General features: G+C 37.1%; 1 protein-coding gene across 1 annotated transcript in view; it reads right to left on the bottom strand.

Moving 5' to 3' along the window:
• LOC113391527 (gamma-aminobutyric acid receptor subunit beta-like) overlaps positions 1–21,615 on the bottom strand; it is a 123,502-nt gene that overhangs the window by 101,400 nt on the left and 487 nt on the right. The window lies entirely within an intron of this gene.

The raw sequence follows: 21,615 nt of genomic DNA, 5'->3' as shown, positions 1-21,615 counted from the left end.
AGAATTTATTTGCATTTATACGTGCGTTTCTATGTATAAGTTAGAAACATTTAATAAGATGATAGAAGAGTTAAACACTCTCTATGGCCGAAAGCAAATACTGGATATACGTTTTAGGGAATATTTCGATATCGTTAAGTTAGGATAACAGTAAAAATTTAGTGTTAGTATTTAAGCTCCCGGTCGTTTTTCCTACCACTTATAATCTTTACAGACCATCTATAGTTCTTAATAAGCATAACAGAATAAAATTCCCATCCTATCCCTTCCTAGCAATTCACGATACAGATTTGATGTACATAGAGACAGAATGCCCGAAGTCCAGTCAGTATTATCTCTGTGAGGATAACATCAATCAACACTACAAGAGTCAAGGCGATTGTATATATCGCTTAATAACTACGCAACAAACGACAAATCTTATCAGTACGCTACTACCGAACTGAAAACTGCAGCTGAAGTACTCGACGATCGCCGCTACGTAGCAAGCTTCCCTACAACCACGAGGATTCGCATGTTCTGCACTAAAATGCAATATAACACCATTAAAGGCAGTTAAGGCTTTCACAAGCTCTATTGTCATCATTTAACAAACTATATTAATTGAAGCTACCACCGGTTCGGAATGTAGATTCTACCAAGAAGAACCGGCAAGAAAGTCAGTAGTTACTCTTTTTCAACATTTAAAAATACAGTCATGTTAGTTAAATACAATTATATACATATGTATGTCATATATTCTGCATGGAAGTCAACAAGTATTAACTCCACGCTTTTTTATCACGCTTTTTTATCCTTACTTCTTGTGCACATACGATCATTATCACTGATTTTATCAAAGTGAAAATACTCTAGCTCCAAAATTATAAATAGACCGGATTGCTCTCTTTTGTAAAATAAAAACAGATTCAATAGCTACAGCGTTACTCCCAAAGTAATATGCCATATTACATAATACTCTGAAAATAACCAAAATATACTAGACGAGCGGTATCAATATCAGTTAGTTGTCTAACTTTTCTATCCGTGTATGCTACAGAGCTGAGTCTTCCTGTCAGGGACGATAAATGAGGACTCCACTGAAGTCTGGAATCCAATGCTATTCTTAAAAATAGGGTAGACCGAGGCGAATCGGATCACAGGGCGAATCGGATCTAAATAAGAAATTTATTGATAATTCAAATATCGCATTCACATAGAACGCATTCAACCGTCGTTTTTCGTCTCTCCTCTCACCCCGCACCTCCCAACATAATCAGTATTTCGATTGCGCTTGTGAATCATTGTCGACGGCGCTCGTCAGCGACGTCGTTTGTGTATGTCGCAATTTTGGCGCTAATCTAAGGTATGTACTTACAATTTATTTGTGTCATATTACGTATTTGTGTTAAAACTCAACTACTTAAGGTTTATCTTGTTAAGCAAGGTGTCTATATTAGAGAATCAATTCGCTTTTAAGTATGATCTTAGATGTTAACGTCTAAAATATTTATTTCAAAAGTCTTGATTATGGGGCTAATCGGATCATATCGTCAGGGGCGAATTGGATCACACTTTTAAACTGACTTATGAAATGTTTAAGGTTATTGATTCATATTTATCTAATTGTATGTAGATGGTTCGCACGTACAAAAGAAAGACTAATACCGGAGAATGGTCACAAGAAAAAATGAAAGAGGCAGTAAGTAAAGTCCAGAATAAAGAAATTTACGTAAGGCTGCTGAGATTTTTGCAGTACCGTTAACGAGCTTACAGAGAAGAGCTGCTTTATCCAGGGGTATTATTAAGCGTCGAGGTGGATAGCCAGCTTTAGATGAGAACGCAGAAAAGAAGTTAGCTGACCGGCTATTGCACTTGGCAAGTCGTGGCTTCGGAATTACACCCAAAGCAGTACGTAAGTACGCGTTTGAATTTGCTGAAAGTCAAAACATAAAACACAAATTTGACAGAAGTGCCAGAATGGCTGGCCAGGACTGGTTTCATCGCTTCATGCAAAGGAACAAAAAATTAACTATTCGGAAGCCGGAGGGTCTCACAAAAGCAAGGATTGATGGTATGAAGGAGAAAGTGACATACTTCTTTAATACTTTGGAAACAGTAGTAGATAACAACAATTTAAGAGGAAGACCTGAATGTATATACAACGATGAACGAAACGGGGATGCCACTTAGTAATCGCCCACCCAACATTATAGCCCAAAAAGGTGCTAAAGATGTTGTCAGCATGACCAGTGTTGAACGAGGTGAAAATGTAAACGTCCTAGCCTGTATAAATGCAACAGGACAGTACATACCTCCATATGTTATATTCAAAGGTGTACGTAAACGTTACGATTTACTCCTAGGTATGCTACCTGGTACTGAAGTGGCCATGACAGAAAAGGGCTGGGTTACCGAAGAAGCTTTTAAGTTGTGGCTGCAACATTTCAATCGCTACCGGACCCCAGGAAAAGTAATTCTAATTTTGGATGGACACGCGTCTCACACCACGCGGGGAAATGGACCACATATATGTGAATTATGTGCCGATACTTAAAATTGATCTCATTATTAATTTTTTACTCATTCCAAACCTATAGTGTTAAAAAATTTAAATTTTATTTTTAATGTTGTGTACGATCTGATTCACCCCGAAAATCGGGGCGATTCGGATATTTTTGTTTTATTTTGTTTTTAATAGCTAATTAAGAGAATATATGTATGATTTAAGTTTTCAAATGTTTATTCCATAGCTGATTGTTACTTCTTACGTTTTTATCAATAAAAATAACATTATATAACACTTTAGTATAATTTGCTCAACCTCAAAGAAAAAGTGATCCGATTCGCCTCGGTCTACCCTAACGAAGTATCGGCTAGATCAAGACGGTTACCGTTTAAAGATATATTATAATTTTGCTTGACAATGGATAGGGTAAAAACTACACATTTTGTTTTTTGAGCATTCAAAACTAAATTATTTACTGTAAACTAATCGTGTATCTTTGATAATGCACCGTTCACAACACTATATCACAAATACCTTTAACATAGAAAAGGAAGGAAGATCATTTATATATACTAGAAATAGAAATTGACCCCAAAATTGAACCTTGTGGAACCCCCATTTTTAACTTTTCCATTAATGAAAACTTGCTGTACTAAGTATGAAGAGAGGAGATCAGCTTTAACACAATAGTATTTGAGCTTATAAAAAAGCGTCTCGTGTTCCACACAATCAAATGCTTTAGATAAACCACAGAATACTTCCATTAGTATTCTGTAATTTTTCCCAAGGATCGTAAATATTTTTGAGAAGTGCTATTCCCGCATCAGTTGTCGAGCGAGCTCTTGTAAAACCGAATTGCTCACTCTGAAAAATAGTATTTGTAACGAAATGGACGAGAAGTTGATTTAAAATAATCTTTTCGAATATTTTACTTAAAGGTGGGAGTATTGAAATATGCCTGTTATTAATGGGATCGCTTCTGTTTGCAGTCTTAAAAAGTGGTAAAACTTTACTACATTTTAACAAGTTAGGAAATAAACTCGTGTCCAAACTCTTGTTAAAAATTACTGCTATATACGGAGCAATATCGTGTACGATGTTATTAATAAATTTTACCGAAATGCCCCATAGGTCGTTAGTTTTTTTAGTATTGAGGATTTTAAATAGTTTTATGATATCTATTGCAGAAACTGCTTCAAATGAAAAATCAATAACGTATTTAGAAACATTATTATTTAATAATTTAGCTGCATCTAATGTAGATGAATTTAAATGAAATGTTATTTTAGTGGGTATATTATAAAAAAATATGTCAAATAAATTTGCAACTTCTAATTCTGCGGTCCCAGTCGGTGGCAAGTCCCAGCCCTGGTTTGGTCGTTTCTGCAAAACGGCTTCACGCCGAAAATGGGAACGCTATCAAGACTGGGCTGGCGAATCGGCGTCTCGTGATGTAAATACCAGCGCATTCAGAAAGGAATATAACTTTGCCTCTAGGTCCTTCAAAAACGTGATTGCTAAGGCGAAGACGGAGTACATTGGCAGAATTGGCGAGAGACTGGTGCGCCTCCCTTCAGGAACACGTGCGTTCTGGTCTCCGCCAAGGCTGTCTTATGGAATTTCTGTCAGCCTTCCTTACCATCTCTGCACAAGGACGGTGAGTCATTGGCCTATACAGCGAAGGAGAAAGCTGATCTTTTAGGCTCTCTCTTCGCGGCGAACTCGACTCTGGATGACCGAGGAAAGTCACCACCAACAATCCCGCGGTGTGATACCACGATGCCGGAGGTTAAATTCCGGCAAAGTGCAGTTCGTAAAGCACTTCTTTCCTTGGATATTCATAAGTCGAGTGGACCCGATGGCATCCCTCCAATCGTGCTACGGACTTGTGCTCCCGAGTTGGCGCCGGTTTTAACGCGTCTTTACCGGCAATCCTACGCATTAGGCGTCGTCCCAAACTCCTGGAAGACTGTTTTGGTGCATCCGATCCCTAAAAAGGGCAATCGCTCAGACCCGTCCAATTATATAGCCTATAGCCATCACCTCCTTGTTCTCCAAGGTAATGGAGTCCATTATAAACTGCCAGCTCCTGCGGTACCTAGAGGAGTACCAGCTGATTAGCGACCGCCAGTACGGTTTCCATCGGGGTCGCTCAGCCGGTGATCTTCTAGTTTACCTTACTCATAGGTGGGCGGAAGCAGTTGAGAGCAAGGGGGAGGCATTAGCAGCCAGTCTGGACATAGCCAAGGCCTTCGATCGCGTGTGGCACAAAGCGCTTCTTTCGAAGCTTCCTTCCTATGGGCTTCCCGGGAAATTACTCAATTGGATTACCAGTTTTTTCGCAGATCGGGGCATCAAGGTCGTTGTCGACGGTACATGCTCCGACTTAAAATTCGTCAATGCTGGTGTTCCACAAGGCTGCGTTCTATCACCCACTCTGTTTCTTCTGCATATCAATGACTTATTGCAAATCAGTAACATTCACTGCTATGCAGACGACAGCACCGTAGACACCTCATACACCGGCCGTGTTAATATTTCTCGGGAAAACGTCGAAGAAAACCGGAACAAACTTGTGTCTGAAATCGAGTCTTCGTTAAACAAAGTCTCGAACTGGGGTCGGCTAAACCTAGTCCATTTCTACCCCAAAAAGACGCAAGTTTGCGCGTTAACTGCTAAAAAAACACCATTTGTCGTATCTCCACGATTCGAGAACATTCCGTTAGCCGCCACAGCTAGTATCGGAATACTTGACGTCGATGTTTCGAGCCTCGTTCAGTTCCGCGGTCAATTGGAAGGCAAAGCCAAATTGGCATCAAAAAAGCTCGGTGTGCTCAGCAAGGCAAGACAGTATTTCACGCCGGCCCATCGCCTAAGACTATACAAGGCGCAAATTCGGCCTCACATGGAATACTGCTCTCACCTCTGGGCGGGTGCTCCCCAGTACCAGCTCCTTCCATTTGACCGTAGAGTTTGACCGTGATCCAGCGTAGAGCGGCTCGAATTATCGACGATCAAGCCCTCACCGATTTGCTTGATCCTTTGGCTTTGCGTAGAGATGTTGGATCGCTCTGCATCTTCTACAGAATTTATCACGGGGAATGTTCCGAGGAATTGTTTGGATTAATCCCGGCTGCTGAATTTCACCTTCGGACATCTCGTCAAAATTCCAAATATCACCCGCACCACCTAGATGTCCGAAAATCCACAACAGCGCGATTTTTAAGACTTTTTCTGCCTCGCACAACCACTCTGTGGAACCAGCTTTCGCCGACGGTTTTTCCGAACCGATACGACATAAAAAAAAAAAAATTTAGAATTTGTATATCTATTTGTATATAGTGTTCAATTTGATTGGTATCATTTCCTTTTTAGGTTTTCCACAAACACTTCCAATAACATCCCATGTGGCCTTTATTCTATCATCGGAATTCAAGATTTTGTTCTTTATGTATTAAAACTTAGCATAAATACATTGTTAAAAATGAATAACTCACACGTTTACTTAACTCGTATATTTAAACTTAAAATAATAATACACTAAGAAATCTCTTAAGAACATCCGTGATTATCTTGACAGCGCGATTTAACTGAAGGCACAACGCCATCTATTGGTAGTTAGAATAACTACATTGGTTGACTCGAACGCACAACATACATTATTATTTAAATACAATCAATGTTATCTTTAATCTTTTACTCATTCCGCCCACCAAGGACTTGGTCCTTTAAAGCATAATAAGGAAAATAATCTGATACATTAATTACAAATTGCAATAAAGTAAGCTTAGACACGAAAAAAAAAGAACATAAATCACAATATAAATGGAGTATTACAATTTTATAAAAACTTCCGCCCACCGTGACAATGTGGTTTAAATCATGTAGGTTTTGTTAAGAGACACAGCTTAATCGGGCGCTTAAGCAATCCTCTTTTACATTTTAAGGTTACTACTCGAGTTACATTATCAGGCCCGGCATGGTTTTCGATTACTTTGCCTAAAAGCCATTTTGCGGGTGGTATATTATCATCTTTAACAATAACTACATCTCCTACGTCTGGTTCAGGTTTTTTACTACACCATTTATTTCTTTGATTACATTACATAAAAATTCCTTTTCAATTTTCCAAAATAAATGTACCATTTTTTGAATCATTTTCCATCTATCTAAACCTGTTACATTTTGATCAGAATAATCAGCATCATTAATATTTAATAAGGATTCACCAATTAAGAAATGACCAGGTGTCAATGGGAGAGGGTCGTTGGGGTTATCACTGAGAACACTTAAGGGACGTGAGTTTAAGCAAGCCTCAATTTGAGCTAACAAAGTAGAAAATTCTTCAAACGTCAAAGTTGTATCCCCCACGACTCGCTTTAAATGAGCTTTAGCACATCGTACACCCGCCTCCCATAATCCTCCAAAATTAGGTGCACTCGGGGGAATAAAATGCCAATTTGTCGACTCTAGAGTCAACAAATTTGCTATTTCATTCGATAATTCGGACTTAGCTCCTTTAACCATATTACGCAACATGGCGTCTGCTCCAATAAAATTAGTTACGTTGTCGCTGTAAAGATCGCTGCAATGACCTCGTCGAGAAATTAACCTCCTTAATGCTGCCATGAAACCTTTAGCTGTTAAATCGGAAACAGCTTCGAGGTGGATTGCGCGAGTCACCATACAGACCAACAAACAAATATATCCTTTGTAGGATTTAGTTCCTCGTCCGGGCGAAAACCGTATGTTAATAGGACCTGCATAGTCCACTCCAGAGGTCTTAAACGGGCGACTAGGTTTTAATCTGGCTTCTGGTAACTGTCCCATCAACTGTGTTGCCGCCGCTTTAGAATATCTTAAACAAATGACGCAGCTTCGATAGTACCTTTTTACCATTTCACGTGCTCTCAATATCCAGACTTTACTCCTCAAGTAACTCATCATTAGGTAACCCGCCATGGAGAGTCTTCAAATGAGCATTTGCCACTATTAGCTGACTAAGATGATTCTTAGTCGGCAAAATAATGGGATGCTTCTGGTCGTAGCTCACCTCAGATTGACTCAAACGTCCACCCACTCGTACGATCCCATTTTTATGTAAAAACGGGTAGAGAGTGTACAGCATGCTTCGTTTAGCTACACAACCTTTTGTTTTTAAACTCTGTATTTCTTCCTCAAACTCATACTCTTGAGCTTGTTTAATACACAATTTTAAAGATTGTTCAATTTCATCAGGTGTTACAAATTTAGAAAAATCTTTTCTTTTCTCAAATGGCAGCCGTACTTTAAAAAACCCTCGACATAATGAAATCACCCTTAATAATTTATTTAATTCAGAAAACTTCATCCATTCCAAAATTTAACTGCTTTTCAATTACCATAAATGACTTAACTCGTTCTTCTTCGTTAGTGTCAATTACATCGGGCTTTTTAACTTTAATGTTAAATTCAGATAAAAAATCAGGGCCGTGCCACCACAGATCGTAGTTGTTCAATGCCATTGGCTTCAATCCTCGTGATGCGCAATCAGCAGGATTGACATTAGTTGGCACGTGTCCCCACTGCTCAAAATTCATGATTGTAAGTATATCTGACACTCGGTTACTCACATACGTCACCCATCGATTCACAGGTCCTCGTAGCCATGCTAATACAACGGTTGAATTCGTCCAAGCGAACATGTCACTTTTGGTTATTTCCATCACTTGAGAAACTTCGTGTAATAGTTTTGCAGCTAAAGTTGCTCCACAAAGTTCTAATCTGGGTATAGATACCTCTTTCTCGATTGGCGCAACTTTAGTTTTGGCAGTGACAAGGTTTACGTATACTTCGTTGTGTTCATCTATAACTCTCAAATAAACTACAGCTGCATATGCCATATGTGATGCATCAGAAAACGCATGAAGTTCCAATTTACATTTTTTAGTACAACAAAGCCACCGTGGGATCAAAATATTCTTAATATTACGCAACTCATCCTTGTAGTGTAGCCACTGTAATAATAGTTTTTTGGGTAATTTATCGTCCCACTCAAGGTGCTCTTTCCACAATTTTTGAATGAAAATTTTCGCTGTAATTACTACTGGAGAAATCCAACCAATAGGGTCATAAAGTCTAGCTATATCTGATAAAACCGTTCGTTTTGTAATAGGCTCTTTGGTATCAATCAAATTTACTAAATACTCAAAATTATCTGTTAACCTGTTCCATTTAATTCCTAAAACCTTCATCATACCATCACTTTCTATTGTCAGAGACTTCACAGTGCTCACCTTATTTTGCTCGATATAATTTACAAATCGTTGATTGCTGCTACTGCATTTTTGAAGTTCAAACCCACCAGCATTCATAAGCTCATTCATCTCTTCGTACATTTGTAAAGCTTCTGTCTCTGTTTCACACCCTGTCATCAAATCATCAACATAATAATCATTTTTAGTAATATGCGCAGCTACTGGGAACTTATCCTTTTCCAGAACTGCTAATTTTTGTAAGGTCTTAATTGCTAGATATGAAATGTTAATGTTAACAATTTGAAGTGTTGTACTGGTACCTCAGAATTAGGTCTCCACAATATTCTTTGGAAATCAGTGTCGTCTTCGTGGACATATACCTGCTGATACATTGTTACAATATCTGCAATTATAGCTATTGGATGTTTGCGCCACCCTAGTAACAAATGTCGCAAATCCTGTTGGAGTTTAGGACCTATCATAAGGTCATCATTTAAAGACACATTGTTTACGCCTTTATTAGATGCGTGAAAGACCACTCTGACTTTTGTCGTTTGTTTGTCTTCTCTCACACTACAGCATGATGAGGAAGGTAGACACACTTAGGATTTTTAATATTATCACTACTCACTTGTTTCATGTGGTTTAGTGTAGCATATTCTTCTAGAACTTGTTTGTACTCGTTTGAAAGCGTAGGATTCTTACTTAATCGTTTCTCCAACGAAAGTAACTTGTTGATTGCTTTATCATATGACTGACCATACTGACATTGTGGATCAAGTGTTTTAAATGGTAATCTGACAACAAATTTGCCATCTTCTCGTCTTGAAGTAGTTTCTTCGTACAATTTCTCACATAGTTTTTCTTCTTCTGTTAATCTTTTCTCGATACTGTTCGGCTCATTTTCTATCTCCCAAATTTTTTTCAATAATTCGTCTTCCCTTATTTGTACCTCCAGGCTGCTTCAAATTACTAAAATATAATTATCATTGTACATAATAATGGTTAAAAAAAAATATATATATATATATATCCCGCTGAGTTTCTTTCGCCGGTTCTTCTCAGGTCGGAGGTGCTAAATTCCGAACCGGTGGTAGATTTTTGACAATCAATAAGCAAGTGTAAACACTTCTATATTGAATAAAGATTTTTGACTTTGACTTTGACTTTGACTTTGTACATGTAAGTTCAAAACATTCTCTTTTACAGACTCTTGCTCTATTTTTCCCGACAAAATCCATTCAAATAAAATATTTTGTGCTAATAAATTCCCATGCGGACTCTTCTTTATTCCATTCTGCAAAATTTCTCCATACATATCCGCACCAAGTAATATGTCTTACCCGGTGATGAAAATTCTGGATCTGCAAGTGGTAGCGTTTTTAGCTCAAGCCAGTCAGGTATACGAACTTCACGACTCGGTAACAATGATGTTAGTGACTTTAATACATAAGCATTTACACAAACCTTTCCAACAGGTTCGTAACGCGATTCAATTTCTATATTTACTGCGTGTTTAATATTAAGATGACCATCTCCCAAACAAGACATCTTACCATTTACATTTGTACGTTTAAGACCTAACAATTGGACAATATGTTCGCTAACTTGGCTAAAGCTTGTGAGCCTTAATCAAGTAATGCTCTGATGACAAAACAACCGCCTTTAGATTTAGACTTTACAACTGCTGTTGCTAGTAACACGTTATATGTTTTTATATTTCCTCTTGAAAAATTTGCTGCTACGTTTGTCTCTGAAGTCGTTTCTCGGTCACGTTGTTCAGATTCTCCCTTGTTTTGTTCATTTTGTCTCAGAGTGTAATAGGCCTCTTTGTCTTCCTTCTCAAAGTGAAGCAAAGTATGTTGCTTTTTGCCACACTTGTGGCGTCATGCCATGCCATGTGTTTTGATGACATTTATATACAGAATGTGTTGGCGCCAGACAATTGAAGCAAAGTCTCTTTGCCTGTGCTATCTGCTGCCTCTTTAAAATTGGTTGTTTTTTGAACTGAACAGAGTAATACACAAAATGTGGGCCATTAGACATTGCACATGTCGGCTCTGGTGAAGTATTTTTTACTTCAAGTTCTGAATGAAATGACTTAGTCTTTACCGGTTGATGAGATGGTCTTGATTGAATCATGTTTTTATTTATTTGCTTACCAGTTTCGAGCAATTCTAAAGTTCTGAACCGTGTTTCGATAAATTGTTGCAACTGAGACCATTTAGGTAAATCATCTGCGGATGAACTTACATAAGTCTCCCACTGTCTTAGTGACTCGTGGTCCAATTTAGACACCACCAAATGTATTATAACCGGATCCCATTGATCTGTGCTAATGTTCAGATTATTAAGAGCTTTCAGACAAGATGTTGTTGTATCTAACAAATGTTTTAGTGAATTTGTTGATTCATGTAGTATTAATTTTTGTCCAAATAGTGTCTTCATAATTGCGTTGCAATTATATTTCTTATTGTTGTAACGTTTAGATAATTGTTCCCATGCTTCCTGATAATTAGCTGATTTAGTAGGAAAGTTTCTCAGTAGCATTTCAGGCTCTCCTGACAAACTGGATTTTAAATAATGCAGCTACTGAACCGGAGACAGTGTATTATTCTCATGTATCAATGATGAGAACATATCATAAAAAGATTGCCACTCGGTATATTTTCCAGAAAAGTGTGGAAGATGTATTCTTGGTAACTGCACCTCGGAATTATTTCGTTTTGAAGTAGCCATAGAAATTTCTCTTGAGTTCATTGAAGATGTTGCAGTATGTGGTGTTGCCAAAATAATGTATTCTTTTAAAGTAGCTTTGTATTGTATGAATAATTCTTGAAATTTATCTTACATATCACCTCTGACATATTTTAACTCCTTTAACTGTTCCTCTGTTGCTTTCGTAATTATTTGTACCACCTTTCTTACCACCGTCCTTTGTACCTCGAGCTGGGGTGTGCGTTTACGTCAGAGATGATATATGCTCTCGACGCCTCGACAGCCTTGAAGGGCAGGACCTATCGATTATCTGGCTGCGTGTAGACTGCGACGACCATCCGCGAATCTACGCGTACCTTTATAGGTCCCTTAGCGGTAATGCTGAAACCGACCCACTGGCTGAGCACGTCCAAGTGGCTACAGATTCCGTGCTGCAGCAGATCCCATCCGCAGAGATCGTAATTCTTGGCGATTTTAATGCCCACCATGCCGAATGGCTTGGATCACGCACTACCGATCATGCGGGTAGATCTGTTCGACTTCGCTTTAGCATACGATTTGACACAACTGGTCACCTCGCCAACGCGAATACCGGACGTGGAGGATCATATACCTTCCCTGTTGGATCTTCTGCTGACTTTCCATCCGGATGGCTACCAGGTTATCGTCGATCCCCCTCTGGGCTCGTCGGACCACTGTCTCGTCCGGAGTACAGTGCCGGTGGCGCGGTACTCACGACCTCGTTTCGTGGGCTGCCGCCGAGTGTTGCACTACAAGTCAGCAGATTGGGATGGGGTGCGGTCCTTCTTTGCATCCTACCCATGGGGGCAGGTTTGTTTCTCGCCGGATGATCCGAGCGTTGTTGCAGACTCTGTTGCCGATGTGGTACTTCAGGGTATGGAACTGTTCATTCCGTATTCTGCGGTCCCCATCGGTGGCAAGTCCCAGCCCTGGTTTGGTCGTTTCTGCAAAACGGCTTCACGCCGAAAATGGGAACGCTACCAAGACTGGGCTAACGCATCGGCGTCTCGTGATTTAAATACCAGCGCATTCAGAAAGGAATATAACTCTGCCTCTAGGTCCTTCAAAAACGTGATTGCTAAGGCGAAGACGGAGTACATCGGCAGAATTGGCGAGAGACTGGTGCGCCTCCCTTCAGGAACACGTGCGTTCTGGTCTCTCGCTAAGGCTGTCTTAGGGAATTTCTGTCAGCCCTCTTTTCCATCTTTGCACAGAGACGGTGAGTCATTGGCCCATACCGCGAAGGAGAAAGCTGATCTTTTAAGCTCTCTCTTCGCGGCGAACTCGACTCTAGATGACCGAGGAAAGTCACCACCAACAATCCCGCTATGGACCCGAGTTGGCACCGGTCTTAACGTGTCTTTTCCGGCAATCCTATGCATTCGGCGTCGTCCCGAACTCCTGGAAGACTGCTTTGGTGCATCCGATCCCTAAAAAGGGCAACCGCTCAGACCCGTCCAATTATAGGCCTATAGCCATCACCTCCTTGTTCTCCAAGGTAATGGAGTCCATTATTAACTGCCAGCTCCTGCGGTACCTAGAGGAGTACCAGCTGATTAGCGACCGCCAGTACGGTTTCCGTCGGGGTCGCTCAGCCGGTGATTTTCTAGTTTACCTGACTCATAAATGGGCGGAAGCAGTTGAGAGCAAGGGGGAGGCATTAGTAGCCAGTCTGGACATAGCGAAGGCCTTCGATCGCGTGTTGCACAAAGCACTTCTTTCGAAGCTTCCTTCCTATGGGCTTCCCGGGAAATTATGCAATTGGATTACCAGTTTTTTGGCAGATCGGAGCATCAAAGTCGTTGTCGACGGTGCATGCTCCGACTTAAAATTCGTCAATGCTGGTGTTCCACAAGGCTGCGTTCTATCACCCACTCTGTTTCTTCTGCATATCAATGACTTGTTGCAAATCAGTAACCACTCTGTGAAACCAGCTTTCGCCGGCGGTTTTTCCGAACCGATACGACTTGGGAACCTTCAAAAAAGAGCGTACTCTTTCCTGAAAAGCCGGCAACGCACCTGCAAGCCCCCCGGTGTTGCAGATGTCCATGGGCGGTGGTAGTCACTTTCCATCAGGTGAGACTCCTGCTCGTTTGCCATCTCTAACATAAAAAAAAAAAAAAATTCAAGATGATTTTGGCTAAAAGCTTCTTAACTAAAAGCAGATTAGCTTTCTTAACATTACGTTCGAATTTAATCAATTAATCAAATAACTCTTGTTGCCCTCTTATTAGCTTCTCCATGTTTATTTTCAATGCAATAGCTTACAATTATTAAGTTTTAATTCACTATAAAATGTTAAAATTATATTTAAATTATTTTAAGTCCACAATGCTGCAAATAAGTCTAACTCCAATGAATAAGGTCGCAAAAATTTTACAAGTCCTTAATATAACAAATTATTCTAAGTCTATAATGTAGTGTAATAAGTAGTATGTAAGTCAGATGGCGTATAAATATTAAGATCGTTGCACTAATTATTCATTAATAAATCATCTTCTACCAAATACACTCGTTCCAATAACATAAGTCCCCTCATGGCGACCCTTGCCATATTTGGGGCGCGCGACGCGAATTTGATCGCAGTATAGTGTTGCAGCTCCAAAATCGGACGATGAGTTGAAGAATTGGATATAAGTTCAAATTAAAGCAATATGTAGAAATTTAAGTTTATTCTTCGTTACTGTTTTACTAAAAAAAAAAAATCTAACTATGTGCCGATCCAATGTCGAGAAAGAAATAGTATTTGTAAATCAAAACGCCGCAGGCTCGAACCAGGCACAAGTTGAAGAAATACGAATGCATCTGTCTACAATCAGCATAGTTTTATTGGTTATTTGTGTGCTACTGGACATTGCAGCACTGTACTTTATTTATAAAAAATACAAAAAATGCCATAAAAATTGGATATCGGATGAGATCACGCAAAACAACTTAAGACGGTCATTCACCCGCGCAAGAGACATACCCAACCAGTAGAGAAGTGACAGCATTAGAATTACGAAGAAAGTGCGTGAAAACCAGGTGTTTATATTTAATATTAATAAAGAGTGCGTGAGTGTTTTGTAAAGTGATCCAATAAAATTTCAGAAATAAACTTTGAACTGTTAAAATGACTATTTATAAACTTTAAGGTGTTTTTTTTTAACGAATTAGTGTAGAATCTAGTAAAATAAATGTATCCTATTAATATTATTTAATCGATTAAGTATGTATAATGTAAACAAAGAGTTTTATATTGCAATGTATCAGGTCGTAGCCCCTACCATGGTAACTACTCGTAAGTGAGTTAATATACTTGGTATGTATTTCTTTTATTAATATGTTGTTATAAGGGAATCGAAGATGATTTAGTTAAATGTTTAGATGAACTTAAATTGATAAGAAAATATTTAATTAAGAAGGGAAAGTTAAGATATCAAGGTAATGTTATAAAAAATAAGTTAGCGGAAACTGAGAAAATATTTGAGAAAAGTTCGAATATAATCCAATGTATTACTTCTAAAGAAATAAAGCCTAAGTCTCTTACATTCATTGCTTCAGTAAGCGATGAAATAAAGTCATACTACTCACAAATTATCAATTTATGTTCTAAGCCTGCATGTCATATGAGTAGTAGTGACAGTGATTCTAACGAAACGTGTTCGAATCCTGAACTAAAAATGGAGTTCGATTTGAAAACAGCATGTAGTTTAATTCCTGTTATGAATAATAACGAAAACAGCATTAAAGGTATCATTGACTCTATAGAAATGTATTCGGATATGTTGTCATCATCAGATCAAAAATTACTAATTACATTTGTTTTAAAAAGTAGGCTTTCACAGAATGCTAAATTACGAATGTTACCCGAATACAGTTCTACAAAAGACTTAATTAAGGATTTAAAAAACAAATTATTGGTAAAGAAAAGTCCTACCGCAATACAATCACGGCTACAAACTGTATCTCAAGGATATCGCACTATAGAACAGTTTAATAATTATCCACGCGGCCAAACATATTATCATGGTAGACCTAAATTTCATAAATTGAATCGCGGACGAGATTCGAACGAGAATCCATCGAGTTCGATATCTCGTGGTAGTGGCAATAGAAACAGAGTATTTTATTCAGAAAAACTTGAACAAAAACAATCCGTAAACGCAGATAATAATAGTGAAATGCAGTTTTTTCGTGTTGAAACATAACATTTTGGCATTAAATGGCAAAGCCAAATATTTATCATTTTTTATTAACAATAGGAAATATTTTTGGTTAGTAGATACAGGAGCATCATTATCTGTAATAAAGAAACAGGCATTACCCAGTAACAGTAAAGTAATTAGAGACGAAACTATCATAAATGGTATTGGAGGTAAAATTCAGTCCATAGGTTACACTGATGTCCTCTTATTTCATAGTGATCAACAGTTTCATGTTGACTTTAATATAAGGGTACATGTTTTCAATAACTTACCTTTAAAGGCTGACGGTATTTTAGGTTTAGATTTTCTGTGTCGCTACGTATCAAGTATCAACTTTGAAAACAATTCCATTACCTTAAACAAATATGGAATGGAATGTTCCTTATCACTTTATGATTCGTTGAATTATTCTAATGAAAGTTTACTTATACCTGCGCGTTGTGAATCATTTCATTACTTACTTTTGGATAATGATTCGGAAAATGACTGTGTTATCCACAGTCAGCAATTAGCTGATAACGTTTTCCTTGCAGGTTGTATCAGTAGGATACGAAATAACAGATTACTTGTTAAAATTTTAAATACCAACGAACATGATGTTACTTTGCCAATGCTTCAACCGGAAATATATTCGATTCAAGATTATGAGTTATGCGACTTTAGATCAATTGCTAATGACTTAAATAGAGCTAAAGCTTTATTAAACATTTTAAATTTAAATCACCTCAATACAGAGGAGCGCAAATCCATTCAGGATATATGTGCAAAGTATTCAGATGTTTTCTTTTTGCCAGGCGATAAATTAAATACTACCAATATTTATCAACAATCAATAACTTTGAAACCAAATACGAGTTCGGTATACGTTAAGCAGTATAGATTACCCCATTCTTTAAAAAATGAAGTTAATAATCAAATTACAGAAATGCTTAAGAATGACATTATAGAAGAAGCTAAGAGCGAGTGGTCAAGTCCAATTTTGTTAGTACCGAAAAAAAGTGATAGTGATAAAAAGTGGAGACTTGTTATCGACTATCGGAAACTTAATGACTGCATTGTGGATGATAAGTTCCCTTTGCCAAATATAAATGAAATTTTAGACTCTCTCTGTGGTTCTATCTATTTCTCACACTTAGATCTTAATCAAAGTTACTATCAGGTAGAGTTTGACAAACGAAGTAGGGAATACACGGCTTTTACGACAAACACTGGTCAATACCAAATGAAAAGATTACCAATGGGTCTTAAGACTAGTCCTAGCGCTTTTAGCAGAGCCATGTCAGTTGCAATGTCAGGGTTAACATTTGATAAGTGTTTTGTTTATTTAGATGATTTAGTTGTATTTGGAAGAAATTTGAGCGTACATAATAAAAATTTGATTGACGTTATGGAAAGGCTAAGAAAAGTTAATTTAAAATTAAATCCCAAGAAATGTAATTTTTTGAAGAAAGAAATTCTTTATTTAGGACATTTAGTTTCAAAAGATGGAGTTTTACCTGACCCTGCAAAAATCGAAATCCTACAAAAATATCTCATACCTACTAATACTGACGAAGTTAAAAGGTTTGTAGCGTTTTGTAATTATTATCGAAAATTTATCAAAAATTTTGACGAAATAACATATCCCTTAAATAAATTAACGAGAAAATATGAACGATTTGTTTGGACTGAAGAGTGTCAAAAAAGTTTCGAAACATTAAAACAGGCTTTGACAAGTCCCCCAGTATTAGAATTTCTCGATTTTTCAGAAAATAATGAATTCGTCATTCAAACTGACGCTTCAGGTACAGCAATTGGCGCTGTTTTGTGTAATCAAAATATGAAACCGGTAGCTTTTACAAGCAGACCTCTTAATAAAGCCGAAACAAACTACCCCACTATTCAAAAAGAGTTACTTGCTATAGTGTGGGCAGTAAAATACTTTAGACCTGTATACCTGTATACCCTCTGTATACGGTAGATCTTTTACGATTATGACAGACCATAGACCTTTATTATATCTATTCTCAATGAAAGACCCCTCAAGTAGACTTCTTAAGTTTAGGTTAGCACTAGAAGAATACGACTTTAAAATTATATTTGTAAAAGGTAAGGATAATAGCGTAGCGGACGCTTTGTCTAGAATTAGCATAACATCGGACACTTTAAAACAAATGAACGAAGAAATATTGTTAGTTATGACTAGAGGCCAAAAGAGGCGTTTAGAAAATAAAGTAGAGCAGGATAATACAATTAAAATTAGTAAACCTAACGAATCGTGGCCTGATCAACCACGAGTAGTTGAGGTACTAAAGATACCAAATGATTCAGTGGAAATGACTTTTATAAATAATGAGGAGTTAAATAAATTGAAAAATAATGATAATTTAACTACGTAAACTATAAATAAAGAATGTTTTATTTATAGTTTACGTAGAAAAATATTATATATTAATCTTAACTTTAGGGCACAATTTACGCGAGCCGAATTTGTGACTAAGTTAGGAGAATTTTGTAAAACTAGAAAAATAAATGAACTATGCATAGTAAAGAATAATGAAATTGAAAATTTCATAAAATAATTGTTAAAAGAAATAAAAGAACGTAAGGACTGAAGTGGTCCACGTATCATGTTCTAAGAGGAGTTAAAAGAATATATGATGGGGAAGAAAGAAAATACATATTACATGACTTTCATTTACTACCCACCGCAGGTCATGCAGGTATGCAAATAATATTAAAAGAAAATTTTACTGGCCAGGCTTGGATAAAGATGTTAAAACATTTGTTAGCAAGTGCGTTCAGTGTCAAAAAATGAAACATTATAGGTATGTCAAGGCGCCCATGGACATAACTACAACGGCTTCACATGCTTTTGAAAAGATCTTTCTTGACGTCGTAGGACCTTTGCAAAAGGACATTGAAGACAATTGCTACATTTTAACACTTCAATGTGAATTGTCTAAGTTCGTAGAGGCCTATCCTCTAAAAAAAAGGACACGGTAAGTATAGCAAAAGCATTAGTTAATAATTTTATATTAAGGTTCGGGATACCAAAAACCATAGCTACAGATCGTGGGACAGAGTTTGTATCTACTGTAATGGAACAGGTATGTAAATAAGATTTTAAATTAACATGGTTATTTTTATTACTAACAGTATCTAAAACGGGATATTTACCATGCTTTTTATTTTTATTTGGTGGAGCTCGATATTTCGACATTATCTACGAATGTCTTGTTCACGAGTCCACTGAATGAGAGCACGAAATTTTTACAAGTCTAACTATACTAATTTAATTTTTACTAAGTCTTTTACACGCTTACTTGTTTGTACCTTACAGTTCATTTTCCCACGTATCCTCAGTTCTCACTAGTCACTACTATTCACTTATTTGACTTTATTTCCCGGGTTTCGGCACCATGTTCAAAATGAATAACTCACACGTTTACTTAACTCGTATATTTAAACTTAAAATAATAATACACTAAGAAATCTCTTAAGCACATCCGTGATTATCTTGACAGCGCGATTTAACTGAAGGCACAACGCCATCTATTGGTAGATAGAATAACTACATTGGTTGACTCGAACGCACAACATACATTATTATTTAAATACAATCAATGTTATCTTTAATCTTTTACTCATACTACTGTTTTAAAATTTTTGGAATATTTATTGACCTATTCTAGAAAGGCTACGTTTCGATTCCACTGCTTCATACCATATAGGTCGTATAATTTATTTCTACTTTAATATATACCAATAGTAGCCCAGTCACTAAACTTAGATAATTTACATGCCACAATATCTTTAAAAGAATTAAATTTATTAGCCGTTATTGGCCTCTATATATATTTTTTGAATGAATAATTTCTTTGTGTTCCAAAGAAAACTTCTGACGACAGTGGTCAGAAGTCAAATTATTTATAATTGATAATTAAGTCATATATTTCACAGTCACGAAACACATTGTCAAAGACGTAGAAGTATCGTTGGTTATTCCTGTCGGTTCATTAACTCTGTGCGTTAAATTAAATGACTTAAACAAGGTGACCAACCGAACAAAGAAAAAGAGATGAAAAGAAAAGTCGACGTTAAAGTCGCCACATACAATTACATATTTATTACTTTTACATATCTTTTTAAGAGTATCCTCCATAGTGCTCTCAAATAAGTCTCCTGTCTCCTGATGAGGGCCATAGTGTACTGCGGAAATTCCACGCAAGGTATCTTTTCGAGATTTACAAACGATATCATTCCGTACTAATATTAATGAGCCACCACGAATAGCATTCTTTTTACGAATGTACTTGATAATTTAAAGTTTGGGATATTAAATATGTCAAAACTTTTAATGCAATGCTCTGTGACACAAAATACATGAGTTTTATTATATTATAACACTCCGAAAATAATTCTATTTTATGATCTTTGCCACCTATGCCCTGTATATATTGATGTATAGTATTTAAGTAAGAGGGCATAGATTTTGTCATTTTATTTAGTTTAAAGTTTTGTAATTTTTTTATAATGCCTAAAGGAAGTGTCGTGCAGTCGTCAGACCTAATACAAGCGAACAAGGACGATCGTTTGAGAGGTCAGGCTATGAAAATAATGAATATCCCTTTTGCAAACGGAGCTAACGAAAACCCCAAAAATAAGAAGACTGATGCTCAGCTCCGCAGATCTTCACAGCCTACAGGCTGCTGCTAAAAAAATATCTATGGAAACGCCACTATACTTAGTACTATTAGGTGCAAGTGCATTGGGTATCGCCCTCGCATTACGAAAGTACGTGAGATGGCGCTTATCGGAAACTACAGTTGAACGTGCAGATGGCGAGATGGAACAAGGCAACGCTTATGCAAAGATGGTTACAAGCACCAACGCGACCCTAACTGGATTATGAGCGCTAATCTCGAATCAATCTGTGAATAGGCGCTGATCTTAGAAGGGGGAGATGTTAAGTATTAAAACTACATAGAATACGCAAGATAATGGAAATTACCAAACTATTCATAACAATTCCATCAGCCTGGCGACAGGCATGGAAAAGCTGAATTGCTAAACTTGGCCTGGTAAACAAATAAAAGCATCTAATTCAACTGTGGGAATCGGCTCAATGTGACCCGCGGTTGCGACAAACGCCGGCATCGAATTAGGAACTCCTTCTCTTCACTTTCCATTGTCACATCGAATAGGATGGTCATATTTTATAATTAGACTTAAATCTAAATAAATTTCATGTAATTTCATTAAACAATTAAGTTGTTGTAAGAATTTCGGGTTTTTTTTTACATGGCCGTATAAATTCTGGGTGTAATAAGGCTGCTTTTGATGTGATCTTCTGCCAGTGAAGTAGCTAAGAGAATCGTATGTTAAATAAACTACTTATTTAATGTATGTAATCATTGACTTATAATGCATACTACCAGATACACTGTTCAAAATTAAAATTGTGTCACAGTGACGGCAAAGGGAAAGAAAGCGAGAGGGAAAGTTAGTTTGAGTGATTAAGGCGAGACAATCGCGCAGATGTTTCACAATAGTTTTTATCTTTTTCTGTTTGTCTCTGAGAGTATTATAGTGAAATTATTTGATTCGTTAATGGTCATACTTGTAATGGTATTGAGAAGATTAGACAATCATTATTAAAACACAAAAAATATTAAAGACTTGGGTAAAAACCTAGAAGAAAATTAAAATCAAACAAACTCACTTGAGGAAAAATATGCTCTCAGAAAACTTTATTGTTCTCTGGAATAGCTTTTACATTAATTCGGCAGTTTTGTAAAAATAGTTTATTTATATGTAGTTTAGTTTTGAATAGTATTTCATTGTGTTTAAATAACATATTGCTAATAAGTAATGGTTGTTTTCAATTCTTTCAATCTTGGCCATTGATAGTTCAACTTTTGTAGTGTGAAATAGTTTTAATATAATATTATGGGGCTACTTCCACTTAAGGCGACAGTCAATT

Source organism: Vanessa tameamea, chromosome W (assembly GCF_037043105.1).
Source record: "Vanessa tameamea isolate UH-Manoa-2023 chromosome W, ilVanTame1 primary haplotype, whole genome shotgun sequence".
In the NCBI taxonomy this organism is placed as follows: Eukaryota; Metazoa; Arthropoda; class Insecta; order Lepidoptera; family Nymphalidae; genus Vanessa; species Vanessa tameamea.
The sequence above is the reverse complement of the archived record's forward strand: the minus strand, read 5'-3'. Positions and strand labels throughout refer to the sequence as shown.